The following is a 22,550-nucleotide window of genomic DNA, read 5'->3' on the forward strand; positions in this document are numbered from 1 at the left end:
GTAGCTTATCCGAGCTGGTAGCTGGTCAACCACCATCGAGCTGTTTCAAAACATAGCTTGAGCTGGTCAAACCATGTCAAGCTGGGAGCTGATCTGAACTGAACAACCAGCTAACAGCTGTTTCAAAACCTGCAAAACCAGCTTAATCTGTTTTTTTTTTTTCAGCAGGGTCGATCATTTAACATTAGCAGCAACACAAACAACAACAGCAAACACGGCGTCCAGCAGCATTGTATTCACAGTGATATATCAAGCCAGCTTCACCCCAAAGTCACAGCCTAGCCGTTAGCGCAGGTCGTGATGAACTTTCCCTACCCAGAGTAGCAGTCGGGGGTGAGCTCAGGGCCTACCCGACGAGCCTTACCAACCCCCCGTCCCCCCCCTCCCATCCCCCCACCACCCCTCCACTCGCTCTGTCCCTGCTAGGCACTCCCAAACCTTCGGAGTCAGCCACCCTCGCCCTCCTCCTCTGGGTGATCCCAGCACAATTAAGATCCGCCTGTTTTAATTCTCAATATTCCGCACTGTGGGGACTCCCCCGTGCGTCGCACAGGAGCGCAGGCCTGGAAACAATACCTGGCAGAGGCTGCTTTATTAACGCAGTTTACGAGCACGCGCCCCGCCGTGCCCCGCTCCTCCCAATATTGATCATGGATGGGGGGGGGGGGGGGAGAGACAGACTGTTATTTGCCACAGTTTCTATGACAGAGAAATGCTATTTTTTTCCAGCCTTCTGCTGAGGAAACACATAAGGCATTCAGAGAGAATCCTGTAGCTGTCTGATACCCTCTCACGCCTTCTGTTGTTAACGCTGGTTGTCATGGACTCGGCCGTTTGACTTTAATTTATTTATATTTTAAAGGCCCACATGCATTTATTTCGTGTTTTTCAGCTTTTCATGTAATCCCGGAGCTTTTGATTTGTGTTCCGTACTGATCCAACTAAAACTATTGCAGTTTTGGAAGAGGTATTTTAGGGACTAACTGTTTAGGGACTAACTATTTTTCCAAGATGTCTGTAAAACGATTTCCTGCATGGCATGACGCATCTTTTTGCATAATTGTGGGACAACGTTGCTGACACAGATAGCTGACCACAGGAGGTGGAGGGGGAGGAGGAACTAGGCTCTGGGGGTAGGGTTAGGGACTGCTCTTTACAAACTAAAACCAGGAAGAGAACGATGATGCGTGTTTGCCTTTAATTGATTACCGAGCCTCTGCTGACCTGTATCTGTGGACACCCAAGTATCCCTGTCCAATAAACAAAATGTAGAAAAAACTATTTTTTCATCATTCTGTATCAAAAAGACATTCAGCATTTTATTAGTCTTTAAAATGTTCAAGTGTGATAGAACAATTACAATTAATTTTTCCTCCTGTCGTAGTAAATAAAATGGAATTAGATTTGGTTATGGTTGCTGGTGTGGGGATGGATTGAAAGGAGGTCAAACTTCTAAAATTGACTCATATTGAGTTAAATATCAATACGAGAACATCATCAGGAACCGAAATGCAAACTACTGACAATCCACTCTAAACCATGCGGAATATTCTGCACCTGTACAAGCAAATGGCCGACCTTGAATCAGTCAAAGATAAAGTAGGAAGGTAACTATCACTGCTGTTGGAGTTTGCGCGATTGCTGTATTTTTCATATAATTTCAACATATCCAATACAAATTGAATTTGGAACGGAACAAACTATAAGAGAGAAAGAGTCACTCTCAAGAAAACTAAAAAAACTTTACCAAAAAAGTTCTGCCGCCAGTACATCATCTGGCAGGAGGAAAGGAAAATTCATAGACATAAAACTCACAGCTATAGTTTCCACCGAGTGCAACAATAAAAATGTGAATGACCCACAATAAAAGGAACCCGAGAGTGACTTTGTATTCCTCACTGACAACGGTGTGAGTAAGTGCTGTGTCAGAACTTGATGAAAGGTACCTTACTGTACCTTACAAGGACTTTGCGCACAACCTGACCCCGATCCAGTCACCCTGCAGCGATCAGCTCGAGGGCACTCTACATGTGGAATCCTCACTATGTACTGTAGTAGGATTTTTTAATGTATTGTTTACAGGCCCAATGCCAGTGTGTAAAAAGCAAAGGAATACACTGTCACATCTCTCTCTTTTACACAGAAACACCCAAACAAAGAGCTTGTGATAGAGCTCTTTATGTGCCCTATAAAAATTGTTTCTGACTGACAAAAAACAATGTACACACGTATGTATCTTCATCCTTCCTGTTACTGTATAAAAATAGATGATTGAAATAACAAAATGTGTTTTGGTCCAGAGATAAATTACAACTAAGGTTTGGAGGGGGGTCTGGCTTGGATATTGCACCAAATTCATCTGGCGTTAGCTAAAATAGATACAGAACTGAGCCTGATGCCTTCAATCCTTACTAAATTATAGGAACTCCTGAAAAATTCAACATACCCAGAGGAGACAAGGGCCATGACAAAAAAAAAGGAAAAGCATCACAAAGACCTTCTGTCAAGAGAACTGCGTTTGGAATGCATGAAGACAGCTGAGACTCTGCCACACAGATCAGTGAGAGCAATATGAGCAGAGAAAGAGAGAGGGTGAGAGAGAATGAGAGAGGGAGAGAAAGAGAGAGGGAGAGAAAGAGAGAATTCAGCTGATAAAAATTGCAGATAAACCCTTTTAAATCTGAAATCCTGGAACTGGAGGGAACACATGCAGTACACAGAGCAGTCTGCTTATGGTGGCTACAGTACTGCATCTGAGTCAAACTTTCATTCAGGAGTTCTCTATTTTACATACGCTCAGTGAGCACCTGGACACCTAAATATTAATGCAAATATTTAATCAACCAATCACCTGGCAGTAACTGAAAGCATAAAAGCATGCCGGCATGGTCAAGAGGTTCAGCTGTTCTTCAAACTAAATGTCAAAATGTGGAAGAAATGTGATCTAAGTGACTTTGACTGTGGACTGGTTATTGGTGCCAGACAGGATGGTGGAATATGTCAGAAACTGCTGATCTCCTGGGATTTTCATGCACAACAGTCTCTAGAGTTTGCAGAGAATGGTGCAAAAAAACTAATCAGAATCAGAATCAGAATTATGTACAACGAGATTTGGTGTGCTGCACCTAAAACGATACATGCATACACACACTACACACACTACACACCCTACACATTCATGCACCCACACACTACACACATTACACACTCAAAAAACAGCAGTTCTGCGGGCAAAAACGTGTTGTTAATGAAAGAGGTCAGAGGAGAAGGGCCAGGCTGGTCATAGCTGACAGGAAGGTCACAGTAATGCAAATAACCACACATTACAACAGTGGTATGCAGAAGAGCATTTCTGAACACACAACCCATCAAACCTCTAAGTGGATAGGCTACAGCAGCAGAGGACTGCAGAGGACTAATAAGTCAAAAAAAGAAGTCTAATAAATACCTAATAAAGTGCTCACTGAGTGAGGCATCACTCAGTGAGCACTTTATTAGGTATTTATTAGACTTCTTTTTATGACTTATTAGTCCTCTGCTGCTGCTCTTTTTATTCTGGATGAAGGTGCGCCATTCCGACCTGCTGATGCAACAGATGCGTTTATCCGAAATTACAACAATATCGAAACCCAAAACAAACAAACCAAATGAATAACAGTAAAAAAAGGCACTAAACTACAAGATGCGATGTTACAGCTCTCGAGTTTCAAAGGGTTCATCTGGAGCTTTCTAATGGCGTATTTTTCTTCCTTTAATGTAAACACAGCGCCGGACCCTGGGAAGAGGCACTTATTCTAGAGGTGCCAAGAGTGTTCTTTTCGCCATAAATACCACTCTCTGAGAGCAGCCACTTGTCCATTAAGATTGTCAGAAGGACTCTTCAGGATGCACTCATAAACAAGACGCGGACCCCCCCGGGGGTGTGGGGGGGGGTCGCTGTGGTAAATAAATTCAGACAGCACTGGAAGGAGAGACGATGCACACCAGAAGTGCCCTCCTCTGAGGTTCGCCCAGACACGGACACACGAGGATCTACTGCGGCTTTGTCTCCGAGCTACTGGACTGTAAGACACACAAAGAGCTGCCTCCCCCTGCCCGCGCGCCCGCCCGTCCGCCCGCCAAACAAGAGGTTCCATGATTTAATGGAGAGGGGGGGGGTATCGCCTGTTAGGGTCACTTTACTGTCCGTTTACGCGGTTGCGGGTATTTCTTTCGACGTCAACGGCCTCGCCGGTCCACGCCTCTCTTCCGACGAAGAGCGAACGAGCCGCTTGACGGCGCTCCTCCCGCTCCCTTCCCGCCCGACGTTACGTTTCTCCGAGCTTAACGCGGAACTCTTCAATAAAAAAAAGAGGGAAAAAAAGGGAGAAGTCTTCCTCTTTTGACACAATGAGGTGAATAAACCACGCTCCTGATTCATCAGATCACAAGGAGCAAACTCCAGAGGAAACTTCTCTCAGGTTCTGAGTGACTTCAGACTGCGGAGCGGCATCCGGATGTCTGACGGGCGTGCTCTTTGTGGCACTGGCTGCAGTGGGAACGGCATGATTAAAACCCCACAGACCCCCCATCTGATTGATGGCTTCTCACAGAAGATCCAGATGTTGACAGTTCCATTAGGACAAGATGCAGAGGCGAAGCGCTCGGCGCGCGCACGCACACGCACGCTAACACGCCCACACAGACAGGCAGACGCGCACACACGCACGCAGACGCAACAAAAAACTAAAAAAAACGTCTACTCGCTCAACTCTTGAACAAACAAATAATCCAAAGTTCCGCACGGAGACGGCAACAAAAAACAAAAAACAAAGCAAAGAAGCACAACAGAGACGGAGCTCGGCATCTATTTGCCCCATGTGGGTAGGCGCAGTTAAAGTCTTGTCACAACACTTTTATATTTTTTTTGTTACTTTTCTTAAGCATTGATACTGCGGGGCTTCCATGACAGGCACGTCTCTCTCAATAGTCTTCTGGGCAGATGTTGGTACTCAAAGAAAAGTAAACACCTTTCTGTCTGTTTTTTTTTTTTAGTAGTTGATGGCACAGGATTAGAGGTGAAAAAAGGAAGGGGAGGTGTGGGGGAGGGGGGGGAGTGCCACATGTGAAATTGTATACGCAGAGGTGCTTTGGAGGCGTCTTGCGTTCAGGGAGATTTTTTCCCCGCGTTTGACGTGACTCGTAACCTATGCAGACTACGAGCGCTAAACGATTCACTGAAACTCAAAACTTTTATATTCAGGTAAGCAATTCGCTTGTAAGGGGAATAGGGCTTCTTTTTTTTTTTGAAGTCTTGCACTTGTGTATGCCCGCATCTCTGACAGAGCCCTACAGGCTCCTGTCTTCACCTTCAAATCATAAGACAGAGAAATCAAGCTCCCTCTGTGCTCTCAATTATACCAAAAAACAGCCAGCAGAAGCCTTCAGTAATTCAATCCCAGAGGAAGTTTCCTCATACTGTTTGCACTGTAGGAACTGCTGACAGCAGCGGTGCCGAGCTCCCCGTGCTCGGCCTGTCAAAGTTCCCGGCGCAGCGTGACTGCTGCTCCTCCGTCCCACCGCCCCGTCTCCAGGGAGACCCCCGGGGCTCCACAGCCGCCGCCCCAGCCCTCCCCGCTTGCGCAATGCGCCGTCCGGGGTTCGGAGTCCAAGGAAAAAAGGTCGTCTGGTTCTAGGCCCAGCGGAGCGCTCCCGGTGGTAGGAGGGGATGAACCTAAAGTGGGGCACCTAGCAAGTGCCAAACCCCCCCCGACCCCCCCCACCCTACACACACCGCCAGGCCCCCCCACCCGCCCTGGCCCTCGTTGTGGACGGACGGGGCCTGCGTAATTCGATCGGCGGTACAGCTGCGCAAACAGGGCACGGAGGAATGTCTCGCCTGAAACCGGAGGCCCTCTCTGTGTGACAGCACTTTCCGAAACAGCGCACAACCGAAAGAGCCGTGCCATTTTCCATATGGCTTAATGAGCTAATGCATTACAACCAGCTTGTCCCAATAAAAGCCATTCATGACTGCGCACAGGGCTAAAAACGTGAGAGGGCTGTTAGGCTACGGCTAACGTGCTAAACGTCCTTAACCTAAGCTGGCTGCGTGCGGCTGCTGTCGCCCAAAACAGTGTGAGCCGTCGAAGCCAGCGGGGACTCTTTAACCGAGAGCAAGGTTCATGTTCACATCATTTTTGAAGATGTATTTAATTCTCAGTCTTTTTTTGGTGGCGGTAGAGGCAGGCAGAGTGTGAAACTGCTTCTACAGATATGTACAACAGAGCATAGAATAGAAATAGAACAACAATAACAGCAACAGTGCATGAGCACCTGAATGAACAAACTGTATATTCCTTTTTTGTAAATGGACATGTATGTCTGCAAACGGTCCTGCAAACTTGAGAGAAATTTGCCACGTGCTATTAAAAAAGAAAAGAAAAGTTGCTTATTGCTTACATGTGAGATGGACTCTTTGGGCAAAAACAAAATGACGTAATCACACTGAATGCAGCTAGAAAAGCATTGTTAATGAAGATAAAAACTCTTAAGACAAACAACGTTTCCCAGTTCAGCCCCTGAAAATTATTATTATTATGATTATCTTATTATATTAGGATTAGTATTACATTAATTCACATTTATGCAGAGCAAGCTACATCATCTACTTTTTAAATATCATGTATTTACACAGCTGGACATTTACAGAAGTAATTCCAGGTTAAGAACCTTTCTCAAGTGTACAGAAGATTGCCACCTCAGACTGAAACTGGCACCATTCTGGTTCCAGTGCCTGGACCAATTAAACTCAGCCTTGGGTTACCGAATTATATGTATGTATTCACTCATGCACACAGAAAAATTATTATTCTAGAATAACATTTTTTGGGGGCGATATTAGCTCAGGAGTGGTTGTCTGGCAGTTGGAGGGTTGGCAGTTTGATCTCCAACAAAGTGACCCTGACCAAGAGGCCAAACCCCCAATTGCTCCCAACGAGTTGGTGCCTTGCACGGCAGTCTTTTACTGTTTCCCAGTGTGTGTGTGCGAATGAGAGGCAGTAATGTAAAGTGCTTTGGACGAAAGCGCTATATAAATGCAGTCCATTTACCGATAATTAACATGGCACCTATCAGCTGCTGTGGGGCTGCCCTGCACTGAGTGTACTGAGTCCTAACTGAAGAGGACAAGGGGAAACAGACAGCACAAAGGGCGGGGCTTCTCAGTGTGAACCACACCCGGGCTGAACGCCTTTAACCTCCAAGACCTTCGATGACCCGCTGGCCGAGGGCATTCAGGACCCATTTGGAGGGATTAGAAAGAAAAAAAAACTTTCCTGGTTCTGCGGAGTCTGAGTAATTGGCTTCAGATCCTTGCGAGTGCATTAACTTTCCGCCCTCGATGCCCCTGGTAGTTAACCTATCTATTCCCACAGAGAGTCGAGAGAGAGGCCACCACACCCTGCCGATCCAGCTCTACCCCGCCCCCCTTCCCACAACCCCCCAATCCGCCTCTGTCATAACGCCCGCTTTCGGCCATAAATCTTCACCACCTACAGCCTCCACAGCACCTTGCAACCCGTCGCATTAGACTCCGGATTAAAGAGCTTGGGTTTTAGGTACAACACATAGGAGAGTACAGATTGTCTGAATTAGGCAGAAATAGAAACAGAACATACCCCGCGCCAGCTGCTGACTGTAGCTACATTACCCTAGCGAGCGAGCATTTTAACGTATACGGTTCTATTCAAACTTTGAGTCAGGCATTTCATTCACATTTTCCACTGTTTTATGAATGTTGTCATTAACTTAAACTACAACGTAAAATATCCCATATACACTCAGTGAGCACTTTATTAGGTAGACCTGTACACCAGCTTGTAAATACAAGCTGGTGTAAATCATTGCGGACACCCCTTACAGTAGAACAAAATAGCAACTTATATATAATTAATTTCACATTTTACATAACTGGAAACAAGGCATAATATAATTTGCTCCACATCACATTAACACATGTACCCTTTGAAACCGGAGGCCAATTAATGGAACTATAAATACCTGAACATCAAACAAGCTACTACTGTAGAATACTTTTACCACTTAATCTACGTGTCTTATTATTGTTTAGAATTATAAGGTAATCATGCATTGTATAAATCACAATAACACTAATAATTTAATTACATCTTATCATTTTAGCTAGAGACATTTAAACAATTCAAGCAATTCATTAGTTATGAAAACTATTTTTGAAAGGGTTTAGAACAAGCTCAGCATTAGTAGTTGTGAGGCACAATAAATCAATGAAATCCTGAAAAATATCTGCGTGCAACCAGAAAGATACAAGAGCAAATAAAATGAATGGAACGCCTACAGTGAGGTATGAACGGACAAAGCAAGACTGAGGTCTATTCATCTAAATACATACTTGCACACACAGAGCCACAAAAAGAACAAAAAGAGAGTGCATTTGAACTACAACGTAACATATCCCATATACACTCAGTGAGCACTTTATTAGGTAGACCTGTACACCAGCTTGTAAATACAAATATGTCATCAGCCAATCATGTGGCAGCAACTAAATGCATAAAAGCAAGCAGATGTGATCAAGAGATTCAGCTGTTTTTCAGGCCAAATATCAGAATGGGGATGAAATGTGATCTAAGTGACTTTGACTGTCGAATGGTTATTGGTGCCAGGTGGTTTGAGTATCTCAGAAACTGCTGATCTCCTGGTATTTTCACACACAACAGTCTCTAGAGTTTTCAGAGAATGGTGCAAATAACAAAAAACATCCAGTGAAGAGTAGTAATAAATACCTAATAAAGTGCTCACTGAGTGTATCATCTGTACGTTGAACATGTACTGATCAAACGTTGAGGCCTTTGCTTTGTCCCTCTGAGGAGAGCCTGGGATAGATGCTCTCTTTCTGATCCGTCTTTGAAAATGCTTATTTTTTTGATGGTCTATTCCATTCTCCAAAGTCAAAAGCTTTAAAATACTGCATACCCATACTGTAAGATTGAGTATGCAGAGCTTTGTTAATACAAAATAGAGTGGAGTACAACAAAAGAGGAATAATGATTGAAGGTGAGCGAGAGGGGCAAAGAGAGAAAGAGAGAGAGAGAGACAGATAGAGAAAGCAAGAGAGGCTGCCAGTATTCAAATGTATTGAATTGCTTTTAAAAGCATTCAGGAATTATGCATGCTGATGAAAAGGTCACTCGTTATAAAAGTGGGTAAGCACAAGGTGAAAGTATAATGAAACATTATGCAGCATCTTTTTTTTCTACTTCTTTTTTTTTTTTTGGGAAGCGAGCACAAACCCCAAGGTTAAGCCAGTCCGAGCCGGTCCTACTCCAGATCCATTTCCTCTCTTCAAGCTTCTCATGTTAGCCCAGTGATTTAGTGCCTTGCATTAAGAGCAATTCACCTGCCTCCGGCGTCCCAGCGGCCCGGGCCCCCAGGGAAACGAGGTGGAGAATAAAAAGTTCCACATATGGTAAAGTCAAGCTGCTTGGAGCCCGCAGAGTGTCTGCTGTGGGGATAGCAGCTCCTAAAAGCCCCAGCTGGTACTTGGAAGGGCTTCCGCATTACTACACCTCAGTGCCTATTTGGTTCCCCTCGGAAACTGTTGGCCGCATACACGACCAGCCATTTTAGATTTCCTCTACCCTTTTCCTCCGGTTCTGTATCCAATTGAACATTTGGTCCTCTACTGCTGGATAATCAAATTCCTCCATCTGGCCCCATCCCCCTGGAACACAAAAAGTGCAGTCTGCACCCGGGTCCAAGTGCATGCTGGGAAGACAGGGGGACTGCCTACCTGACTAACATAGCCCAGTCAACTAGCTCTGACACGAAGCGAGCGTCGGGGTTCTCGTGTCCCCGAAAGTGAGCGGTGAGCAACCTGGCATGCACCCCTACTGCCCCACGCCACACACACACTCACACACACACAGTGGCACGTGAGATGGGAAGCAGCAGCGATGGCCGGTTTTCTGGCGTGAGCTTCCCCGCCGGTCTGTCTCAGCGATCGGCTGCCACGCCGAAGACCCGAGGAGCGACATCAAACGGCGCTAACGCGGGGCCGCTAACGCGGGGCCGCTAACGCGGGGCCGCTGCCACCCGGCCTTCCAAATCCCCCCCCGCTCCCGATTCCGCATTAAGAGATCACAAACCCCCGAAACGAACGGTCTGTTCCTCTTTTTTACATGCGCGCTCCCGTCCGCCAGTTGAAATTTCCAAAAAGACTTTCCAAAAAGGCAAGGCTCAGCCCTAACGCTCAGATCACATCTATCTGTCACAAATCTTCAAATGATCTCCCACCTCCTCAGACGCTAGGCTAATATCGCCTTTCCAAAAAGCCGCCTTTTTTTTGCACGCAGCTGCCAAACAGTCAAAAGCCTCCTAAATCCATCGTATCGGGGCTCAGCCAAGTTTTCAATAATAAAAACAAATATTTCTATGGTTCATCTATCCATATGTATACACACACAACTGTGCACATGCACACGCGCGCGCGCACACACACACGTATATTCTCAATTATGTGTTGTAGCCCTGTCACAATTGACAAAAAGTTAAATTCAGCGATCGTACTGATTATAGTATATATACTTTTTTTTTTTTTTTGGGAAAACTAGAAACAAGGCCTGGCAATTAAAAAATAATTTAATTTCTTTCATTATAGGGTCTCATTGCGGACACACCTTACAGTAGAACAAAATAGCAACTTATATATAATTAATTTCACATTTTACATAACTGGAAACAAGGCATAATATAATTTGCTCCACATCACATTAACACATGTACCCTTTGAAACCGGAGGCCAATTAATGGAACTATAAATACCTGAACATCAAACAAGCTACTACTGTAGAATACTTTTACCACTTAATCTACGTGTATTATTATTGTTTAGAATTATAAGGTAATCATGCATTGTATAAATCACAATAACACTAATAATTTAATTACATCTTATCATTTTAGCTAGAGACATTTAAACAATTCAAGCAATTCATTAGTTATGAAAACTATTTTTGAAAGGGTTTAGAACAAGCTCAGCATTAGTAGTTGTGAGGCACAATAAATCAATGAAATCCTGAAAAATATCTGCGTGCAACCAGAAAGATACAAGAGCAAATAAAATGAATGGAACGCCTACAGTGAGGTATGAACGGACAAAGCAAGACTGAGGTCTATTCATCTAAATACATACTTGCACACACAGAACCACAAAAAGAACAAAAAGAGAGTGCATTTACTTAAAGCAGTTTTTTTTTCTATTTTCGGTTCTGCCTTCACTAAGGATTAAGGCCCTCAGTGTGTGGTGAATTTTGAAAGTGTACTGTAGTCAGACAAATATATCAGTGGTAGAATGTCTTTCCGGTTTCTGGATGATTGTCATGCATTCTGGACAGTCGGGATGAATTATTGTCATACTTATTTATGCATTTTATTTCAAAGTTCCTTTTTCTGGGTGATTCAGTGAGCACCGTGGGCTGGAAAAAAAAACAAAAAACCAAGTGCTTCACTTCAGTGAACTGCAATCCTCCTCCGCAAAACATCTGGGTTTGATTAAGACTTTCAGATGGTTTGGTATTTAATTTTCACATAAAACTGCCCCCTTGCATTTGAGAGCAGTTCAATCTTGTGTTTTGGGGATGAAAACCCAAAACAAAACAAGTGACAATCTCCTTTTTTAGTTAAGTTTTTTTAAACTAAATTACCGAGGGAAAGCATTATCCTCACGTACTGCTTCCCCTGAAAACGACTCCATTTTCTCAAAAGATTACTAAGTGCAGCATTGTGTTCCTGAAATTTATCCGGAATGAGACAGGATACAGAGGGAGACAGAAAAGGGGGAGGTGGATAGAGAGAGAGAAATCAATTTCTCTCTCATAGCTCCACCGTGGATCGAGGGGAACTTCCTTGAGGGAATAGCAGCCCAGGAACCACTGAGAGATCCTCTGGGCAGGACAATGTTAATGGGAAGAATGACATTGTATTTAAGGTCACTCTGAGCGAGGTTTAATTTTGGGTAGTGCATTAAAAAAACTAAACAAAACAAAACAAAATAAAATAAAACACAACAGTACAAAACATACCTCCCCTGGTCAATTTACCAAAGAAAATAGGGAACAAACATCCCTGCTGTGACTAAAAAGTCACCGCTCACAACATACTGTGAATACGTATCATGGTATCTTACAGTGTCATACAAGTGCAAAACAACATACAGTATGAAAATAATATTTATTTTTACATAAGGTGCGTTTACTAAATGTGTTAAGCTGTGATAAAAAACAACAATCAAGAAAGTGGGAGGGTTGAAAGAGGACCACACTAATTACTGTAGCTATAAAGGAAAATATAAGATAAGATAAAATAAATACAGAACTGTAAATTAACCTACTGATATTGCAAAATGTGGTTGAGCTCTCCAGAACCACAGATGTAATCATTTGCCAGACGGGATATGTGTTCCTGATTATTCCAAATATAAATAGAGTTATTTTAGTTTAAGGTGATATCGTAGTATGCTAGTACCAAACTATTGAATACAGGCTGGGGGAGGGGGGCGGGGGGCGGGGGGGTGTTGTCAGTTGTTGTCGGGTGGTTGTTTGGGTGCCAAAAAAAGTGAAAAGTGAAAAGAAATAATGTGTAATGCTTTATTTTTTTCTCCTTTGAAAAGGTCTTGTCTCTAAATATGGTCAATTACATGGCCGTTGGTATGACCAGGCTTGATGCTATTTGGCTAAATAATTAATCAGGGATGCTTTAATGCAGTGCTGCAGCAAGTTTTCTCCCAAGGAATAGTAAATTAGCCTATGAAAAAATCCCAGAAGCTGCTGTAGACTGACCCCTAGTGCCCGGAGGATCATTTTACATGCATGCATAGAAAGAGAGAATAGAAATAAATGCCTGCTGAAACAGACAGGGTTACTGGGCCTTTAAGACAACTAGAGGATCAGGTCTCAACAGTGACAGCATCGCAGTGCTTAATTCTCCCCTCTCTCTCTCTGCCTCTCTCTCCCCTCACTCTCTCTCGCTCTCTCTCTGTCAAACATGTGTTTAAAAAATGTGTTTAGAAATATGATTTCACGTTTACCATTACCTCAGTATAATACATTGCTCCTCATACAGTAATATAGTGCATTGGTCTTCATATCATAATGCAGTATATAGCTGGTCTCTCTCTCTCTCTCTCTCTCTCTCTCTTTCCCTGCATCTCTCTCCTTCTCAATCTCTCACTCTCTCTCTCTATCTCTCTCTCTCCCTCCCTGCATATGAGCTCGAAAGGAACTCTCCAGGGCCTAAAGTTGCATCTTCCACTGCCTTGACCCCCTTATAGATTCTAATCTTTCACTCTCCATTTCCACTGGTGCCAAGCGAACCCATTAATTCTTAATGACTGTTGTTAATTCTTAAATAGGACTAATTTAGAATTTTTAATGATTCTTTAAATATCCAATTAAACCCTGTCAAAAAAATGTTACAAAGCAGGCCCGGCATCTTGCAAGCACCACGCAAAGAACGGTCACTATATCCCCAACAAGTTAATTGGAGAGATGAAAAGAAGGCAGAATCAGCCTCTTAATCAAACCCCATCAAAGCCTGAAACCAGTAAGGCAATGCACTTGGAGAGATAAGGCAGAGGTTATTTACCAGGATGGAAATTATCTGCTATCTACTAATAAGCAATGAGAGTGGATAGAGCAGGCCTCTCGCAGCACAAAGTCATTACGGCTTTATTTTTTCTCCTCGGTTAAAGTTTATAAACGCTCACATTTTTTTGTGTACTTTCACACTGTAAAGTACCAATGTTAACTTTTTATCTCCCTCTCAAAATAATGGCCATTTGCAGAAATAAACAGAAGAGTGATAGAAAGAATGATATGCTGACAGTCAGATTCCAGACAGAATTTGGTGTGGTAAATGTGAGATACTGCACACAACGTCTAAATAGAAACACTGTCAAGTAATTTTTCTCTTGTTCATGTAAACTGTTCAAGACAAGCAACAGCCTGGAATCATAGCAGGACAGTACAGTAACCCAGGATTGCGGATTCTGGGATGCGAACTGGGATCCGAGACGCATTTAGCGAAGGGCTTGCAAAGCTGATTCTTTCTTAAACGATCCATTAAAAGTTTAGTGAAAAGAAGAGGAGTAAAAAAAAGACGGAGCTGGGGCCTACTCAGTCTAAGTGCTCTGATCATTCCATCGCTAAAAGCACAACTCACTGCGCTGGGCGCACTAACAGCCCGCTGCAAAAACCGCAACAGAGTTTAACTATTCATAATATTGAGTGACCTGGACATAACCTGCCATGTTTATTTATTTATTTTTAATGGATCGAGAGCCATTTAATTTTCCCCTGTTCAAAACGCTAAAATTCTGGGTACCGGCCTGGTACGTGGGTCGCTCGAGAAAGCGAAAGCCTTCCGTAGCTTCGAGGCGAAACAACGCTAGTCAAAAATCACAACTCCGGAGCCAAGCAATTAGTGCGCTCCGGTATTCAGCGAACGCAGTAGCCCTTCGCTCTACAGATTTATTTTGCAACGGGGCTTACCATCGAACAAAAAAGAGAAACCATCACTCCATCATTTTCACGGGCGTGTTTTCATTGTTAGTGCCAGGTAACATGAAATGAATAGCTCCAACATAAAGGTGCAGCTGTTCACTTTAAGAGCGAGACAGTTTGGGGACGCCTCCGTCACTGAGCCGTTTATGTGATGAATGTTGGCTTTATGCTCCTGAGTGGATGTGTCACATAGTCTTCCATAGGCCATTGATGACATTTCCCCTGCCCTGATGTGATTTCCGCCCGTTGTATTGGAACGGAAAATGCTATGCGGGACAATAGATGCTGGGACGGTGCAGTTGTCGCTGCCGTTGGAAGGCTATGAGGGGAATGTGAGAGGGGAGAGAGTGAGACAGAGAGAGAGAGGCAGAGAGAGAGTGAGAGGCAGAGAGAGAGGGGGAGAGGGTGTGAGAAAGAGAGAGAGGCAGAGAGAGAGTGAGAGAGAGAGGCAGAGAGAGATGGGGAGGGAGTGTGAGAAAGAGAGAGAGAGGGGGAGAGAGTGAGAGAGAGAGAGGCAGAGAGAGAGGCAGGGTGAGAGAGAGAGAGGCAGAGAGGGGGGAGTGAGAGAGGCAGAGAGAGGGGAGGGAGAGTGAGTGAGAGAAAGAGAGGGGAGGGAGAGAGAGAGGGTGAGAGAGAGAAAGAGAGGGAGGCAAAGAGAGAGGGTGAGAGAGAGAGGGGCAGAGAAAGAGGGTGAGAGAGTGTGAGAAAGAGAGCGAGGCAGAGAGAGAGAGAGGTGGAGAGAGTGTGAGAAAGAGAGGGAGGCAGAGAGGGAGGGTGAGTGAGAGAAAGAGAGGGAGGCAGGGAGAGAGAGAGAGGGTGAGAGACAAGAGAGAGGCAGGGAGAGAGAGGGAGAGAGAGAGAAGCTATATACTGAATTATGATATGACGACCAACGCAGTGTATTACAGGATGCAGAGCAATGTATTATACTGAGGTAATGGTAAAAGTGAAATCATATTTTGAAACACATTTTTTAAACATATGTTCGACACAGAAAGAGAAAGCAAGAGAGAGAGAGGCAGAGAGAGGGATGGATTGGGGAATGGAAGGAGAGAAACAGCTAAAGTGACTTAAGGACCTTCGGAGAGAGAGAAAAAGTGAGTCAGGTGATTATGTCACAAGGAGTAAAGCTTGTTGGGCTCTAATTATAAGTCCTCTGGAGTCCTTTGCCCTTATAGCATTAGACCTGAATTGACACAAAGTCGTATTAATCATGAACTGAAAAAAAAAAATTTAATAATGTATGCATAGTGCACAGTGTAACACTACAACATCCCATGCACATGCCTGCTTTCAGAGGCTTAAGAGTCCCAAAGACTACTGTATCGTTTCCTGCCACAGTGGATGCAAAAAATCCAGCAGATGACAAATTTAATATTCTTCAACGCATCTGTTTTGTTTTGACATTAAAGCTACTGTCTATCTCTTTATCCCAGGTCCTTACTTATCAGAGCTCTTCCATCTCAGATTGTCGGTGTATGTGACGTTCCATGCTACGGTATCAGCGGACAGTGGGTTTTGTGCCAGACACTTACACGTCGATACGGAGGGGATTTTGGTTGCGAAGCAGCAAAACAAGTTGACCACAAAGACATTCTACTCTCGATAAAATCTGATCTAATAGTGTAGGCAAGAGCGTTCAGTACCCTCAAGTCGAGAGTCATCAGGTCTGGGTAACGTGTATCTGAGGAATATGATAAATAATATTTTGGTGCTATTTTTCAGCTCATTCCAGGCACAAAGAAAAAAGGGAAGCACTTAATACAGGAAATTCAGCCACTTTTAGAATGAAATGTCAAAAAAATACCTTGTTGTTAAAATTGTTTAGGCTTTTTTTACTTACATTTCTCTATAAGAGAAGCTGGAAGTCCTGTACCTGTAAAGTGTGTATTTTGTGTGAAATTGTAGATTTTTCTGTTTATTAGTTTGTTTAATAGCGTGCATTGGCAGTACACCCCCCACCTCCCCGACTAGCTCCCGGTCTATGTGGGTGGAAAAGATGTCTCCGGGCTTTGCCTCAGACTGGCGTCTGTCGGCTGGTGTACACAGCAGCCTAATCCATGGAGGCTGGGCCTGGAAAACATTCTCCAAGGCAGCTATACAAACGGGAGAAAAATTTAAAAAATAAAAATGAACCGAGAGCGAAGTATTCCCGCAAGAACGTATGCAGAAACCTGTGAGATGTAGCTTTTTTTTTTTTTTTTTTTTTGCTCCAAACTGCAGGTTGTTTGCAGCTTACTTGCAAAACTATCAGTGGTGAGTTGAGGGTTGGCGGGCCTTTTATTTACGTATGTGTTCATTTATTTATTTGACCAATTTATACCATAGCACAAATATGTTTGCAGGAGAAGAGTTTTGGGGATGCACTTCTGAGGCAAAAGCCTTTGTAAAATTTGTCTGGGGAGGTTGGCATCTAGCAAGATTTACTAGTGAACCACTAAGCTGGCTTTTTGCCTTGCACTATCTGTAACATTGTACTATATTATGATATTGCTACCTGTCCTGTATTTCGGTGCAGACAACGATAGTAGCTGTTTTATGGTGGCATGGGCAGCTATATACTCTATTATGATATGAGGACCAACGCGCTGTATTACTGTATGAGGAGCAATGTATTATACTGAGGTAATGGTAAAAGTGAAATCATATTTCTCTCCTGTGAAGTGATGCGATCATGGCTGATTCAAGGACTCTACTGCCTTGTTGCCTCTACAGCGGTGCCATACTCTAGATCACAGCCAAACCCTTGACAGCAAAACTGCTTGATTCTATTCAATGGTATGCTAAGTCTGTATTTCAGAACCACACGCACAACTAAGGCTCAGAAAACCCCAGCCATCTCGCTAGCATTTCCACATCAGCGTTGCATGCATTTGTACACATTGTAATGCATGCTCATTTGGCTTTCAACATTATCTTAACAGAAAGTAAAAAGATTGGAATTTCAATGGCAAAGAGGTAGACAGCTAGCTAATTTGGCTAACTAGCTGAAAGTACATTTTCAGCAAAAGGAGGAGGTTGAACTAAAAGTATAAAGAAAACCAAAACTCTCATCGCCTTTGACTAGGACTGTGAAAAAAAAACATTGTTCTTTATATTACATAAAAAAATAATGGCAACATGTTCCCAAAATATATTCATACAAATCTGAACCAATGTTCTTGAAGTATATTTGAAGGAGTTTTGTACATGCTAACTAGCAATTTCCCTCAAGCATAGGAAAAAACAATGTGCCGACCAGTGCTTAGATTCTTGCTGGCACTTCTGAGATGTACAACTTGTGAACTCATTACACATGAAGGAGAGAGGCTATTTGTCTTGCTTGATTAAATTAAGTGAATATCAAAAGCCATTCGAATTCCGGATCATTTTCACCCCGACAGCCTCCACCAACAGTTGCTAGTTTCATCCACTGTTTACAAGAAATATGAACTGACGTCTGTCTGTTCGTCCCTTTTAATGAGTGACACTCACGTGGTGAGGGAAGCAGACTACCCGTGCCAACAAACTACCGTTCTCTGTACATTGCGCTGATGCACCTGGTCGTACTTGACTCAACTGAATTCTAGCCCATCTCCCTGGTGAAACCACATTTATGGTGTATTTGGAGGGGGGGTTAATGCGGGTTTGTTTTAATAGTGACGAAAAAAGGCAGGTCAAAAGAGCGGGGGCCCTCCTTATCACCACACGTGCCTGCCATCAACGGTTAACTTTCAGAACCCTCCTAACAACCGACCACAACTCACTCTGATAACCATACTTTCACACTTGTAACCATCCGCAGGTCTGCCACCGAGAGAGACAGAGTTCTGGCAATATTGGTAGATTATTAGAAACAAAAAAAAAAAGTATTGATTTTTCCGGCACCGTTTAATTTTTATTTTTTATTTTTTTGGAGAAACACCCACCAAGGAAATATAAAGCAATAACTGCAAGGGGTTGTTTGGCAGACGTGGCTCAGCTGAACCCCTTCTCTGTACATTACGACGATTGTCCAGCACATTGACAGAAACTCCTCTACAGTAAAAAAAAGCATAAAAGACAATAAAATAAATAAAAAAGGCCATTCGCCCACAGCGCCACAGTTTAAAAAAAAAAAAAGCGAGGGAAACTGTCGCATGACACAAATCTAAAAATGATTAAGTGCTGTGCAGCGAGCTCTGTAGTTGAGTAGAGGAAGGAGAGGCGCGAGGTGTTCCATTAAGTTCCGGCATGTTCTCTATGGCAGCGCACTCTTTCTTTTATGGCTCCATTTGTGTCAATGTCCCCGTGTCATCTGTAATAAACTGGCTGCAATTAGAAACACAATAAACCCCGTAATGCAACACAAACAACGGGAAGTCTCCCAGAACCCCTCCGTGCTCCGAGCGAACATCTCCCCTCCCGAAGTCTATTCATCACGCGGGTTTGCAAGTCCGTCCACAAAAGAGTGGCTCTAATTAAGATGTATCTGTTGAACAAGTGTCTGTTTTTCAACCCTACTCTTTTAACATATCATGCGTGAGCTGAACAGTCTTCGGCGGGGCTCGTAATGAGAAAACTGCGATACGGAGGGTAGAGAGAGAGCGCGAGAGAGAGAGAGTGAGAGAGGGAGCGAGAGAGAGGGAGGGAAAAAAATATCTGTGAAATCTTTTATCTTCCCTGGAGACCTCCCTTGATGCCAAGCATTCATCATCTAGCCTCTAATATCAGTTATTTTGTGCCTCCTCTGCTTACAGCAGAATTAATTTTTGCTTTAATTACTCTCATCGCTGGAATGCTGATGAAGAAGAGGGACTCGGCATTTGGGGACTCAGGCCTCATTCCGCTGCTTTAATTTGAATGAATTCCACCCGGAGACTCCGGCAAACAACTGGCAGCAGAGCCCACGGAGGCGCATGGGGACAGCAGCAGAGTGCAGCCACACAGCCCTGCAGCCTGCCCGGGCTCCAGTCAGCAGGAGGGGGTGGGAGGGAGAGGGGACGGGTGGGTACTGGAGATCTGGGACTGGAGGATTTTGGAGTGTGTGTGTGCGTGTGTGCGTGTGTGCGTGCGTGCGTGCATGCGTGTGTGTGTGTGTGTGTGTGTGAGAGTGTGTGCATGAGTTTGAAAGAGAGAGTGTGTGTGTGTGTGTGTGTGTGTGTTTGAAAGAGAAGGTGTGTGTGTGTGTGTGTGTGTGTGTGTTTGAAAGAGTGTGTGTGTGTGTATTTGAAAGAGTGTGTGTGTGTATTTGAAAGAGTGTGTGTGTGTGTGTGTGTGTGGGTGTGTGCATGTGTGTGTGAGAGTGTGTGTGTGTGTATTTGAAAGAGAGAGTGTGTGTGTATGCATCTGCATGTTTGAAAGAGAGGGTGTGTGTGTATGCATCAGTGTGTTTGAAAGAAAGGGTGAGTGTGTGTGTGCGTGTCTGTGTGTGTTTGAAAGAGGGTGTGTGTGTGTGTGTGTGCATGTGAGGGAGAGATTAGGTGAGTGTTTAAGTGTGTGTGTCTGTGTTTTTATGTGTGTACATTGTGTGTGGGAGCATTCATGAATTTGCTAGTGTGTGTGCGTGTGTGTGTGTGTGTGTGTGTGTGTGAAGGAGAGATTAGGTGAGTGCTTATGTGTGTATCTGTGTTTTTATGTGTGTGTACAATGAATTTGCTTATGTATGTTTGTGTGTGTATGTGTGTATATGTGTGTATGTGTGCATGGAGGATGCCCATCAGTGAAACACTCAGTACACTATTATGCAATATAAAGAGAAAAAATTTCCAGCCACCCACACAAGTGCGTATGTGTGAGTCTGCACGCACACACCTGCACGCTGTTTCCCTCCACCTTCCTCACGCAGCAAGCTTCACTTCCACTCAGGATCATTCACACCAAATAAATGAAATAAAAGAGAAACAGAAAGAAAAAAGCACAGGGAAATGCGAAAGAGGCTGCCTCTCACATGTAAATGAGCGCTAACCAGAGTATTAAATACATTATGCACAAATTCTTCTGGCTGCTGTACAGTATAAATATTCAAGGAGATATTATTGACACTTATGGTGGCTCACATATTTAGACAAGCACATAGCATCCAGCTTTAGCATATGCTGCAGTATAGCACAGCTCTGAACACGTGTACGTACATTGTTGCGGGAAAAACGTAACATATTGGAATTTTGATTTCAAAACTCTGCCACGCTGACCCGTTATATTCAGTTTAACTGGCCAAACCTCTTCCAAGTTCTAATGAAGCAGAAATTACCTGCTGAAACGGAAGCAGTGCCAGAGAGCCTGTAGTATGGTTCCAGGCTCTCTCTTCTCTCTCTGCTGCTTCAAAACAGCCGCCATCATACGCCTCTTCTGCACATGCTCATTTACCCAATGCGGAAATGTAATATATGGACATCCTGTATGGGTCCCAATATAAAAACAAGAATAGCCTTTTTCATTTATTTTCTTGTCTTTTATGCTTTTTTACTGTAAAGTTTCTGTCAATGTGAGAAGAGGTTCAGCTGTTACGCACATACACACACGCACACTATGAAAATAACCTCTCTGATATCCTCAACTCCACGTCCAATATTCCTGCACTTTGACTCCTTTTTTCCTTATTTATTCCGGGTGGATACTGACAGCAGAACCGGAGCCCAGAATGTAAGCAGACCTGTGGCATCTGGCACGTGAAATACTACATTTCGGCAAAATCTACCACGAGCGAAGAGTCGCTTGCTGCCAGTGCCCGAGCAAGGGGAAACCACGCAGGGCTTCAGAGAATCTGTGCTCTTTCAAACCCCAACAGCTGTTCCCGGTAATCACTCGCTACCATGTGACCTGGAGACTGACAGGGAAGAAAGAGTCAATAATAGACTCAAAGCCATTCTGCCACATGTGACAATCGCACTGCCAAACAAGACGTGGCTAAACAAACAAGCTCATCGTCGAACTGTTTCTATGCTATTTAAACCTGAATGAAAGTCGTTAATGACAATGAGGAAAATGTATATTTTAGGATGAGCTCAAATCAACATACAGTTTGTAACAAATACAAATATATGAAATATATAAATGTAAACAAATATATAAAATAAATAATTAAGGGCTCCAAGTGTGAAGCTCCAGCAGCATTCACAAGTTGTATTGTGTTGTATTGTACCACTGTAATTACTTAGAAAGTTTAATAGTTTCATTCTGCAGAAAAATGAAGGTGTTGTACAGATTGATGTCTCAACAGCCTGCGCCTCATTTCATATAGTTTATTTACATATTTCTGCTAGCTCACAAGCCAACTTAAAATGTAATTAGCATGTTAGCATGTGAGGCTAACAGCATGGCATCTCCAGTGGTGAATTTCCCAGATCCATCACATGAAGACAATATCTTGTGATGCCTATATTCTTTATTAACTTAGCACACATATTGTACACTGCAGGTTGTCAATCAACTGTTTATCAATTTTCCTGTTTCACTGATATGGTATAATTTGTTCAACAAACAGTACAAATTTGTTACCATTTTGGTAAATTGCTTTATTCAATACTTCTTTTGGGATAGAGCCCTGAATTCTGAGCTAGGAACAGTACATAGGTACATCATAATATTTTAAGGTAGGTCCCCTAAAAAAATGTGTGCTTCATTTTGGGTCTTGTCATAGCGCCACCAGGTGGCCATATGACACACTTTAATATATTGCAATTCATTCCCGCTTGCCTAAAAGCATGGTGAGCTGTAGGAGAATCAGTGGATTGATCAAATAAATTATCTTTTATATGCCATAGCATATAAAAGATCATTTAATTTAAGTCAGTGCAACTGCACTGACACCACGAGCAGGGCAGAAAGTTTTCCAGATTGAACTGAAATTGGAAAATGATTCCGTGACCTTGGTTTGAAAATATCCTAGAAAACAGTGGAACAGAGCCCTTTATTCATATATGCTTACATTTCAGATTCCATAAAAATGCACGTTTGATGTATGATACTGATGAATGATACAGTACAAGGAGGCAAGCAGGACAAAAGTGT

At 43.4% G+C, this 22,550-nt stretch overlaps 1 protein-coding gene across 5 annotated transcripts in view; it reads right to left on the reverse strand.

Moving 5' to 3' along the window:
* Positions 1-22,550, reverse strand: part of LOC133127769 (zinc finger protein 521-like) — a 171,889-nt gene that overhangs the window by 51,589 nt on the left and 97,750 nt on the right. The gene's annotated exons all lie outside the window — the stretch shown is intronic.

The sequence above is a fragment of the Conger conger genome, chromosome 4 (genome assembly GCF_963514075.1).
Source record: "Conger conger chromosome 4, fConCon1.1, whole genome shotgun sequence".
Taxonomy (NCBI): domain Eukaryota; kingdom Metazoa; phylum Chordata; class Actinopteri; order Anguilliformes; family Congridae; genus Conger; species Conger conger.